Source organism: Etheostoma spectabile, unplaced genomic scaffold, assembly GCF_008692095.1.
Source record: "Etheostoma spectabile isolate EspeVRDwgs_2016 unplaced genomic scaffold, UIUC_Espe_1.0 scaffold00018280, whole genome shotgun sequence".
In the NCBI taxonomy this organism is placed as follows: domain Eukaryota; kingdom Metazoa; phylum Chordata; class Actinopteri; order Perciformes; family Percidae; genus Etheostoma; species Etheostoma spectabile.
Genome location: NW_022604190.1, coordinates 6,763 through 16,792, shown reverse-complemented (window position 1 = coordinate 16,792; position 10,030 = coordinate 6,763). Strand labels below are relative to the sequence as shown.

Here is a 10,030-nt window from a genome sequence, read left to right as displayed (position 1 = left end):
AAACATTTCTCAGCTGTGGTGGCACCCCAATATGAGAGATATGGTCACACACTTTTGCCAGGAGTGCAATGTATGTGGCGATTTTAACCCGCGAAAACCATTCACCACATTACAAGGAGCGTTCCCGGTCCCGTCAGCATGTTTCCAAGACATCAGCATAGACTACACAGACATGGGGGCAGAGAACGTAGTACAAGGAAAAAGGTATTTGTTGGTAATGGTAGACAGATTTTCCAGATGGGTAGAAGCAATTCCTACCAGACATGAAGATGCCAAAACAGTCGTGAAGTGGCTCAAGACTGAGCTCATACCAAGGTACGGAGTACCCAGGCAGATCAGGTCCGACAATGGGACACATTTCAACAACAAGCTGCTGCAGGAGGTGGAACTTGCATTAGGGATCACACATTCATTTGGTTCGGTATATCATCCACAGTCCCAGGGACTGGTGGAAAGAGCAAACCAGACGTTGAAGGCTAAGATAGCCAAAGTGTGTGCAGGCAGTAAGTTGAAGTGGGTAGATGCTCTGCCCCTGGCCCTCATGGCTATGAGGTCCGCAAAAGGGGGAGAAACACATCTTTCCCCGCATGAGATACTGACAGGAAGAAAGATGCCTGGGCCACCCAATGATGGAGGTCATATGCCCTCATTGGATGTGCAACAGGTAGAAATGTCAGATTACATGAAAAAGCTAACATCTCTGGTTTCAGCCCTCTCTACCCAGGTGCAGGTGGCGTACCAGAGACCAGAGGAGGAACGCCCACTACCGGTTAAGGTAGGCGACTGGGTCAGGGTTAAGGTTCACAAACGAAAGTGGACTAACCCCAGGTGGACTGGGCCGTACGAAGTGGAGGAGGTTACTTCACACTCGGTCCAGGTAAAAGGCAAAAAGGGGGCCCCTTGGCATCACCTGACACATTGTGCCCCAGCCGCTCCTCCAGAACGCTCATTGGCGGAAATTAGGCAATCTGTTAAAAATGTATAATTGGAAGCGCTGTTTTGGGGGCCCAATGGGCCCCCAACATAGACCACCAACGTGGAAAGAAATGGGATTTGGGAGAAGGGTAACTGTGGGAGCAGTGATCTTAATAATAATAGGTGGGGCATGTTTAGTTTGGGGCTTGGAAGAGTTAGACAGATTGGCAGAAAAGGTCAACAAGACACAAGGGCCCCTTATCCCGATTCAGAATCCCCCCTTGAACAGAACCAAACGACAGACTCGGACTCGAACTACACCTAGCCCCAGACCACGATGCGGAGCCCGGTTAGTGTTAGAATATATTGAAGGAACGACCACTGCATTCACTTTTGACTTGTGTCAGGCCATAGACTGCGGGGGACGGAATAGTTCATACCGAGGGAAAGATGTATATCTTTGTGACGGGGGCAGAATGGCGGCGTGTGAAAAAGACAACAACAGAGGGGAAGTATATGACTTGTGTGACAGCTGGAATAGAGTAGGGTGGACTACAGGAAATTGGGCTCCAAAAGCAAGATGGTGGTTGGATGACAAATATGACTGGAACATATTGACCATACAAAGAGACTACAGTACAAGTCAGAATCCCTTGACTTTGTCCATAAATAAAGCATATCAAAGCAGAAAGGGAAATAAGGTATGGATGTTTGCAATAGGAGTTTATCAGTCAGGAGACGATCAACTGACTCCCCTCCAGATTGAGATAGTACCTCCCCCACCCGAGACAAATTCCACAGATCTTCCCAATAAGATAGACCGAGCGCCCCTCAGGGATAGAGATGTAATAATACAAGATTTTTCCAGAATGAATCCAGAAGACTTGTTAGAGTTAGCCTCAGGAGCAGGAAATGACAATTTGTGGGTAAAATGGCTTATACAAAATGCAAAAGACCAATACATGGGGGGATGTGTCGCATGTGCAGCGGCACGGCCCTCTATGTTCACCAACCCAGCTCCCCTCTATCCAGACACAGACCCACTAGGATATGAATGCATGCTAAATATAACTCGAACCAAGGTGCCGACTCCTAATTGCAGTGCGCTAGGTACGGTTTTTCCACCAGGATTTGAAAAACCTGGGTATTTCACTGCTCTAAAGGGGGAAGGTGCAAGATATCACTGCTATAATTTCACAGGCCAGGTTAAGCCCACTGTAAAGTTAGGAAAGATTCCCCCGGATTGGTGTAACATAACGACTCAAGAGCAAGGACAGATAGGACCCCAAGCTAGAATTGGATTGTTTTATTACTGTGGAGGCCTGCGCATCTATTCACAGATAAAGTTTCCAAACAGAACACACGGAGTATGTGCCATGATCCGGCTAGCCATGCCCATTTCCCTAGTGGGCAACAAGATACAGTACACACCCCATAGGACAGTGCAACTTACCATTAGGAGGCGAAGACATGTGCTAGCTGCAGGAGCTTACAAACCAAAATTTGATCCATTCCTAGGAACCCCCACTTATATGGATAGTATTGGAGTCCCCAGAGGTGTCCCAAATGAATATAAGATAGCAGATCAAATTGCCGCTGGGTTTGAAAATTTCCCAATTTTCTCAGCCTTATTTCCAGTAACTCCAAACAAAAATGTTGACCGTATAAATTTTGTCCATTATAATGTGTTGCGTTTGAGTAATGCCACTAGGGATGCAATCGAGGGACTGGCAGAGCAGATGGCTCCTACATCATTGATGGCGCTGCAGAACCGGATGGCCCTGGACATGTTGCTGGCCGAGAAGGGAGGTGTCTGTTCCATGTTCGGAGAGATGTGCTGTACGGTCATTCCTAACAACACTGCCCCAGACGGGAAGGTCACCAGGGCTTTGAACCAACTTCGAGCCCTTTCCCAGGAGATGCATGACGCCTCAGGTGTATCAAATCCATTGGAGGGGTGGATGATAACCATGTTTGGCAAATGGAAGAATCTTATCACTGCTTGTTTGACATCTATTGCTGTTTTTCTCGCTATTCTAGTTACCTGTGGGTGTTGCTGTGTGCCCTGCCTGCGGACCATGATATCCCGGCTCATCACCACTGCCTTGTCCAAAGAAAAAGCGCCGCCTCCCTACTCCGCTGGGATGCTGCCATTACTCACCATGCCTGAGGACGGGGAGGACGTTGAGGCACTGCAGTTAGTGTAAAATGTGTTCGCACCTAGTAGGTGCGAAAAGGGGGAATTTGTGGTAAAATAATACAATGGCTGAGGTGGTGATGAGCAGGGCATCCAGGAACAGCCACGTAAAAGCTGGCTTAAAGTATAAATTGTATTAACCAAAGAGTGTGTGTGTATGTGTGACATATTAAACATTATGCTTTGCAGCTGGGGTACAGCGAGGAAGGAGAAAACAGGGAAGGCTGTCTTAGTAGAGGATGTGGTGAGGACAAGGACACTGAAGTTCAAGGACGGTCTGATAACTCAGAGAACAGGACGTGCAGACTGAGAAGGGAGTGAGCACAGCTGTCTTGTTAGGAAACTCAACTGAGGATAACTGAGTAAAAACAGATAGGCAAGAAGGAAGAGGCAGAATAGGAGTGTGCCCTAGCAACAATATAGCTGACCAATCAGGCTCCACAAGGAGAACCTTTAAACATGAGCACAAACATTGTCTAAGTGCCTTTTTTGGGGAACCGCTGTACTAGACAAGTTTCCATTAGGACCGAGCTCGTTTAAAAGCCCGGAAAGCATTTTTGTCTGTCTGCATTGAATAAATGTGCTTGTGTGAAATTAATAATTGGGTTAGAGTCATTCTGCTACATAGGAAACTCAAACAATTCTCCAACAGTTGAAATAACGAAGCATCTGAATGCGCTGAATGTTAATCTTCAAGGACGAGATGCAGTGGTGAGCCAGCTATACGCTCACATCAAAGCCTTTGGAACCAAGCTGCAACTTTTCCAAAGACACTTGTCCCAAACAGAGCCCTGCACCGCGCACTTCACGGCTTTGAAAGATGTCATTGACAGTTTCCCACAGGACAACATTGGTGCGCAAATGGAGAGCTATGCAACAGCTATCGCATCTCTTTCTGTGGAATTTAACCAACCCGTTCGGGATTTTGCAGTTATTGAAAAGGACATGCTGCTTTTCTCTTCTCCCTTCTCCGTGGACCCTGATGATGCTTCTCCACAGCTGCAGCTGGAGCTCACTGAGCTGCAGTGTGACGATGAATGGCGCTGCAAACACCAGCAGCTTTCTCTTGTTGACTTTTACTGCAAGCTGGATAAAGACAGGTTTCCAGAAATGCAAACATTTGCTAAGAAAATGCTGAGCTTATTCGGCTCCACATATTTGTGTGAGAAGACATTCTCTGTCATGAACTTAAACAAGAACCGATTGAGGTCAAGAGTAAGTGACTCCCACTTGCGTGACATTTACGCATTTCAACCACTGCCCTGAAACCAGACCTGGCCTCTTACTGAAATCCAGATCTCAGTATCACCCTTCTCATTAGTGTCAGCAAGTTATCCGTTTCTTCATCAATCTGAAATTTAGTATTTTGAACGGTAACATCTGTCACTATCAACAGTGGAAAGCCCAAAAAAACATTTATGCACTTGGATTTATGGCACTTATTTTTATTAAACTCTTGAGTAAGATTTGGTTATTACTGTTGATGTTATGAACCTGTAGATGTGACACAAAGTATTATTTTCTGAAAGATATTGTAAATGACAAGAGCAAAATTCACTTGTTTTAAGATTTAATAATAACACAACTTTGCATTACTCATAACTCCTGTTAAATGTTCATGAGGCAAAGATATTTTTAAACTCATGTAAATTTAAGGTATTTCATACAGTTTGTTCAATGTTATCTGACTCTCCAGATATGAATGAAAGGCAGAATTTGTGTTTTTAGAGTTGGTCACATCTGCCTGAGTCGCTTCTATTTGGTTATTTTGTCATTTGAAAAATAAAGATAATTGTGACAATGAAAATTGTTTTATAGAGTATATTTGCATGAAACGTTTGTAGTTAAAAAATGTTCGAACAAACTATTGGCCCCCGGGCATCTTCACTTTATCAAATCTGGCCCTCTTTGCAAAAGGTTTGGACACCCCTGGGCTAAGGTAAAGCGCTCAGCTGACCAGGGAGACAACTAACGGTACAATGAACAGATAGCCACCAAGGCTTAGCAATATATCAATGAGACACTGAGGGCTAGCTGCTACATTCAGCAAATGAAGGTTGACCGAGATGATCACGTGGCTGCTGTACATAGCAAGGGAAGCTTGCCACTATAAGCCCAGGAGGTACAAACACCAAGGGTTGAGTGCCCAAGTACCCAAGATGGGACAGGCACACCCAAAAAATGAATGTCTGTTCAATAGCATCAACAACCCAAGTGGTTGTCAAGCTTTGACAAAGGTAAGCCCAGATGACCGGAAGCAAAATGAACCACTGGACAATCCTCCTGAGGGCCCATATGCGCTTGATGTATTCTACCAGGGCCCTGAAAAACATGGACCGGGGCCAGTTTACCATCCAAGCCACTTCAAGAGAGAAGAGTGAGTGGAACCGTTATGAAACCTCTCTCAGGAATGCTGGATCCGGGTAAAGGATAAATTGGCCCCATCCTGCAAGAACCTGCAGCCTTAAAACCTGTTTGTTTTCAATGTGCCACTGGTGGTTTGAAATTGGAACACACCATAAAAGGACGTTATACTTGCATTAAACCGTCATAAACACGCTCAAGTCATACATCGTTAGAAAGCTTAAAGTCTCATGATTCCATCGAGCCCACACACAAAGCAATAAGGTGACTTACAGCGGTTATAATCATGTTCTGAATTAAAGAAACACAGACAGATTCGAGTCTAATCGAGTGTGTGTTCCTACCTGTCTCCTCGTGTCTTTAATCACAGTGGTGAAAGTTCGCCAAAAACTTGGTTTTCCTACATGCCCAACAGTCCAAGGTATTAGAATATCCAAGCCTTGTAATCCATAATTATCTGGTCCCCTCACAATCTTGTAGTTTCTGGCCAAGTTTCGACGTTCAGAAATCTAGATAACTTTTTCCCTGTGCGCGCTAGAAATCATGTCGACACACCAGAAGAATAGAATCTGTGGCGTCTGCAGTTTCCAATGAATCTTGTTGCTAGCCAATAGCATCATTCTATCAAGAGATACACTCAAACTAAGCCAATAATATCATACAGTCCCCATTGGGCCCACGTGGGAAAGAATGACAGTAGATCCCACCAATTAGAAGAAGAGGTCATAAAACTGGCATCCCTGTGTAGCCAATCAGAATACGAGTTGATTGATATCAAACATGGCCAGAAAAAACTATCCCTGGGATGGTCTCCAGCCCTTTCATTGCAAAAATAAGGCCGTCTTATGGCATTTCACCATTTCATCAAATTATGATTACTTATTCCTATAAATCTATGTATGAACTTCTTTTAGGCATGTGTGTGAGTGATGTGGATGTGTTTTTGTATTTCAGAAGTTTTGTATTTAGCACTTTTTGGGCTTTTTTAGAAATAAGAAATAAGACAAACGCACAGACATATCTGTAGAAATACATTCATATAAAATCCATTTTATAAGTCATTTTCTTCTGGATTTTTTCTGTTCTAAGTTGAGATATGTGGCTAGGGTACTATTTTACTATGTAGCCCGTGTAATATGCTTACAGTAGTGCTTTTTATTAATTTTTCAGTTGATTTACTTGGATGGAAATAGAAATTCTGTGTTCTAACCTCTGAAGCTCTGTAGCAAAAGGATGTGGAAACTGCAGCACTTTTTAGGGGGTAAAAATTTAGGCGAGAAAATCATATATTTTCAAGTGTATCATAAGAGGTTTTAACTGCTATTTTTGAACAGGCAGATCATGGAGCTTGCCTACTCTTCACGCAAAGGTATGCCAGAGTAACCCAGTGTGAAGGAAGAGCCACTTCAGATCAGGAAGGATTCAGAAGTGCTCCAAGGACCATGGTCCAACCCAAAGAGAGACTAAAGGACTGGACTTATGCCCGCCATCCTTAGGAAGCCTCTGAGAAACAAGAACTCAGGGAGCAGTCATGCTCATGCAGTGTGGAAGCACAAACAAACACTGCCACTAGACCACTGTCAAAATTCCTTATAGAGTTGCAACTTAACTTCCCGCTTCCAGCTGGGCCCTGTGTTCCCTGTTTTATACAGGACTGTCTGGTTAGTGTTGCTGTCTTGTTTGGTCTACAGATAGTGTCCCTAAGGTTGTTGTGGTTATTATCACCACTCAAGTCTTGTTTATGTTAAACTTCTATAGGCTTACGTAAGCCTATCGTATAAAGGTTTTATGTTCAAGGACAGTTGGTAACATCTGGTGGTCAACATCTTTTTGACTTAAAAGATGCCTGATTGTAATTTTACCACGTTTGCTTACCCCAGTATTATAACCCTCTTTGAAATTTGTATTTATCCAATTTTTATGACGCTCAAGAATTTTTTTGTAAAACTGACATTTGCTGGAGCAAACACTGGTTGGGGGTTTGTTTTCTTTATCTTGCAACCTATCCATAGGGATTAGGGTTTACAATGTGTATGTATCTGCTAATTTACCTTTTTTTTAGGATTTTGGCTACTGTTGGAGCCAACACTACCAAATTTGCTTTGCATATCTTCCTTACACTCCTTTTCTTAGACTATCAGGGCAGGTCAACCCAATAAGGTAAGTGACAATCATACTAAATTTATATCCTGGAATGTCAAAGGGGTTAACAATACAGTCAAAATCAAAAGGGTTTTAACTCATTGGCAACAACTTAAAGTGGACATGGTGTTTTTACAAGAAACCCACCCTTGCAACGCGAACATCACTAGCCTCAAGTGAAACTGGGTTGTCCAGGTATAATATTCCAAATTTGATGCCAAAGCTAGAGGGACGGCCATTTTAATAAACAAAGCAATCCCATTTCAAACTCAGGAAGGGATTAGTAATCCTAATGGGAAATACATCACTGTCGTTGGAGAGCTCCTCACCAACCCTGTAATTTTGGTGAATTAGCCCTTAACCCTTTCAGATGTTTGAGGTTTAAGTACCCCACACTAGAGCTTACTTTTTTTGTCTCATGTACACCACACCTATACCCGGATAGATTATTTCCTACTGGATAATAGACTGTTGCCTAAGGTTAAGGCCTGCTGTTATGACAGCACTGTCAGATTTGACCACAGTGCTTTCCTATTTGAGTTAGACCTGTCATATCGCCCCCTCTTAAATAGAGCATGGAGACTTAACTTTCTTCTGTTGTCAGATTATAAATTCATAGAGTTCATTTTAGCCCAAATACAATTTTGTTTTAGAGACAAATACTTCCTTAGACATTTCATATGCTACATTATGGGAGAAACTAGAATTGTACCTTCAAGAACATAATACCTTATTCTTCCACTATTAAAAGAGAAAAAAACTAAAATTAGGTAGTATCTCTCAACAGTTCTTAGATATTGATTGAAATATGCTCAATCGACCACAGATGTTTAGAAGTAGCGGTTAAGACTATAAACCGAATTCAATCTTTTGTCCACTGATGACAACACGTCTTATCTTGAAATCCAGGAAAAACCAAGGGGAGACTCGTTACCTCCAGGGCCGGTTAAAATCCTGTTTCTGGTGAGCAAGTCTGGGGTTTAACTCGGACACCGCACACACTGTGTACTAGGGATGAGCGAGTACAGCATTATCTGTATCTGTTTACCACATGAATTATCTGTATCCGGATCCGTACTCTGACTGGGCGGGGCCTAAACCGGAAGTGGTCAGATTTAACCCGGAAGTGGGTCGGGTTGTCTTGAAATGTGCGGGGCTTTAACCGGTATGTTATTTAAGCATGCAATTGATATGAGTTGATCAAAAATTGTTATATTTATTGCTGATTTGAAAACTATTTACATGACAGCATCAAGCTTCAGATCAATGGTGTTGTCATGGTAACAAACAAACTATATACAGAACGTTTTGCAACAATGAATACAACACATGCGGTTGCAATTATGAAGTAAAATGTAATGAACAAAAGTTTTCATACTCAATATAACTTTCTTTTTTTAACTTTATTTTTTTATGATCAGTGTGATTTTTTTTGGGTTCTTTTTAATTTTTTAATTTCCACACCAGGTATATGTGTGTGTGTGTGTGTGTGTGTGTGTGTATGAGTAAGAGAGAGACACAGAGAGAGAGGGGGCGGGGGGCAGCTGACAGTAAAATAAAAAATCTCCGATGGCAGAGACACAACGGGAGTTGCATTTAAACCAAGCAGCATGTCTGAAACCCACGTTCACCAGAAATCTACTGGTTACTATGTAAGGACTACAAACCCCACGTTCACCAGAAATCTACTGGTTACTATGTAAGGACCACAAACCGAAGTTAAAAACAAACCTGAAGCTGAAGAAACCCTAAACGTTGGAACAGATCCACAGACCCGATTGACTGCCTGCCTGACGGAGCAGGAGCGAGAGCGGGAGAGAGAGAGAGAGAGAGAGAGAGAGAGAGAGAGGCCGAGGGAGCGCATTTCTCCATGTTCTGTGTGTGCGTGATTGATCCAAGCGGGTTTGTAGGGGGAGGGGGCGCTGTGACTATCACAGAACGCTGCGCGGCCAGTTGAGGAGTTGTATTCAATCCGAGCACGGATATTGACTCATATTACTCGGATATACTTGTACTCGGCAAAAGTGCTTTGTCCGTACCGGATACTCGTTTCAGCCGGATACTGGGATCACCCTACTGTGTACAAAACTTAAACTTACTCCACCAACTCTGCTCCGTTTGCATCTACAACACGTCTGCTTCCTCTTTCTGTATATCTCTTCTGGCCATATACCACACACACCCACACGCACTAAGCTTTCTTAAAGGAGCCACCCATTTTACAACAAATGCCTTATCACGCTGATGTGACCGAGTCCGACCCGAACCACAATTTATAAATATCTGTCCGAACCCATGCCTTAGTTTCAAAGGAAAGGAAGTCCCCCAACAGTCTAAAATTATAACAGCATAACTAAGAACTGGTCCAATGCAAACCTGGGCCAGCTTCATAAGGGTTGGTGATGAATCTGA

General features: G+C 43.2%; 1 long non-coding RNA gene across 1 annotated transcript; it reads right to left on the bottom strand.

Moving 5' to 3' along the window:
• Positions 1 to 8,529: 8,529 nt before the first annotated feature.
• LOC116679974 (uncharacterized) lies at positions 8,530 to 9,824 on the bottom strand. Its single transcript, XR_004329611.1, has 3 exons — positions 9,718 to 9,824; positions 9,658 to 9,663; positions 8,530 to 8,572 (listed from the first exon to the last, which is right to left on the bottom strand). It is a non-coding gene; the product is annotated as an uncharacterized LOC116679974 (long non-coding RNA).
• Between the last annotated feature and the right edge of the window lie 206 nt (positions 9,825 to 10,030).